Raw genomic sequence first — 2515 nt, 5'->3', positions numbered from 1 at the left:
CATATTATGCTTTTATTTTTTATAGACTGGATGTCCGTGCAGAACATTGTGCACTAGGAGAAAGGGTCCCTCAGCCCTGGCCTGCGCCCTCTGCAGTCCGAGACCCCTTGGGCCTAAGCTGGCAGTTGGACATCCCCTGAGGGTCCTTAGTGCTGCTGCGGAGGTGGAAGAGGCTCCCACCACTGCCGCCATGTTCGCCAGCCATGAGCCCTGCTTCTGGCTGAGCAGCACTCCCCCTGTGGGAGCACACTGACCGCCAGGGGGCAGCTCCTGCATTTAGCGTCTGCCCCTTGGTGGTCAGTGCATGTATAGTGACTGGCTGTTCTGCTGTTCAGTCAATTTGTATATTAGGGTTTTATTATATAGGATAGATACCTAATGTGAGCAATGCATTCACTATACCTTTCCCTGGAGAGTCACACACAGCTTCCTCTGTGTGACCGTAGAAGAGATGTGCAGTGATTCGTTTTGCAATGTTTATAACGACTTGAAGAGTGGTTTCTTTGTTCACTTGGTTCGTTAACTTCTAGAAGATAAGAAATAACCTGTTTCGTAATCTTTGTTCATAATTCTCAGACATTACCTGAAGCATCTAAATAAAAAATGAGAACAGAGATATTATTAAGTTTAAGCAAATATACATATACTTTATTTTCAATCAATGCCACTGGGGATGCAGTTTATCGGGTTATTATTTTTATGAAGGTAATATATTTCTGTCCAGGTTCAGAACTGATATCTTAAGTCATTAGATTAAAATTATGCATACCAGCTATCTTAATTTTATTGATATCTGAAATTCTCATTTCTACCATTAAAAGAAGTGTCCTACTCTTATAATGAGAATTGCTTTTTATGTTAAAAAATGAACTACCTCTGCTATTAGTTATATCTCAGTCAACCATTGAAAAAAATAAGAGATAGCTCTGGATTTAAATTGTCTTTCCTGAAAAGAAAATTCCACATCCCAGGTGACAAGGGTACTGTGGACCTAAACACAAAATCAGCATGTCTCCAGCAAATGGGTTTTTCCCAGAACAACAGGGAACTGTAAATTGGGAACCTGCAGCCGTGGCAGCCAGAGGGTGTGTGCCCAGCAAAGGCTGCGGTGGTCTGTAGGGGGCGGGGGGAGGGGGAGGAATATTCCGAACAAGTCCTTCCCTTCAGGCCCTGTGAGGGGCGAGGGCTGAGGGAGCCTCCTCTGCCCCACTTCATTTTAAATTAGGTTTCTGTCCACTCACTCATTCACTCACGATCTGAACACGTTTGTTTTCAAAGAGGAAGAATGTCACAGACTTTCTCTTTATGAAAAGCCCGAGGAACCACATATTTACTGCAGATGGGTCTATTTTTGAAAAACATGATTTTATTGATTTCAGAGAGGAAAGGAGAGGGAGAGAGAGATAAAAATGTGGATGAGAGAGACTCATAGATCTGCTGCCTCCTGCACGACCCCCTACTGGGGATCGAGCCCACAATCTAGGCATGTGCCCTGACCTGGAATGGAACCAGCAACCTCCTGGTGTGCGGGATGACGCCCAACCACTGAGCCTCACGGGCCAGGCATGAATGTACTTTTATCAGAAAGCTCTACTTCCCAACAGTCAGCATTCCTTCTCGGAGCCCAGGCACGTGGTTGGGCCTCGTTGGAAACAGTGTTAAGCAGAGGAGCTCACACGCCTGAACATTTTGCCTCAGGAAATAGGCCTCCGCTCCCCGTTTGTTTTTTGCTCTAGTTTTATGATAACATTTTGGTATAAAAACACATTTCAAGGTAAAAATAAGGTATGGCACTTCAAAGTACTTTTTTCCTTATGTTTCTCTTTAACAATAGTAAAAGAAAAAGTGAAAGTTAATTGGAATAAAATGTTTGCTTTGTTTTGGGATTTTGGACCAAGTTTTGATTGAAAAGAAATTTATTTCCTATCCCTGCTTCTCGGTATTTATTTTACACAGTCCCCAGTGCCGCCCTGTGGTCACAGTGACGTTCCTTCCTTTGAGTCCACACCTGGTCAGGCAGCTGTCTGCCTGGGGTAACAGGCCACATTCTGCTCTGCCGGCCTCGAGCCTTACATCCCTTGTTGTCAGCAGCCAACCAGCCAGGCTCAGACCCTCAGGCTTGTCAGGGGAGCCAGGCAGTGTGGCTGCCGCCTGCGGGGGGCGCTGAGGCCCTCAGTCGCTCCTGGGAAGGGCTCACTCCAGCTGGGCAGAGGCAGCGTCTCTCCCCGCAGCCCCTGGGGCTCCACAGAGTGACCTTCTTCATGATCCCTAACCTCCTCCATCCTCCGCCCTCTCATACCCTCTCTACCGCTGAGGCACATCAGATTTCCAGTTCTTCTCAGCTACTTAAAGTACTAGTTCCTGGTTATGAGTATGCTGCCCTAGGCTCTGAGCTGCTTCCCTTTAATCTGGGAGCAGGCAGGAAATGCCAGGCTTTCGTGCACACAGCTCACCTGCTTCCTCTCACCAGGCGTTCCCACACACCACCCGCACACCTCACCTGCTTCCTCTCATC

This window comes from Myotis lucifugus, unplaced genomic scaffold (assembly GCF_000147115.1).
Source record: "Myotis lucifugus unplaced genomic scaffold, Myoluc2.0 scaffold_327, whole genome shotgun sequence".
NCBI lineage: Eukaryota > Metazoa > Chordata > Mammalia > Chiroptera > Vespertilionidae > Myotis > Myotis lucifugus.
The sequence above is the reverse complement of the archived record's forward strand: the minus strand, read 5'-3'. Positions refer to the sequence as shown.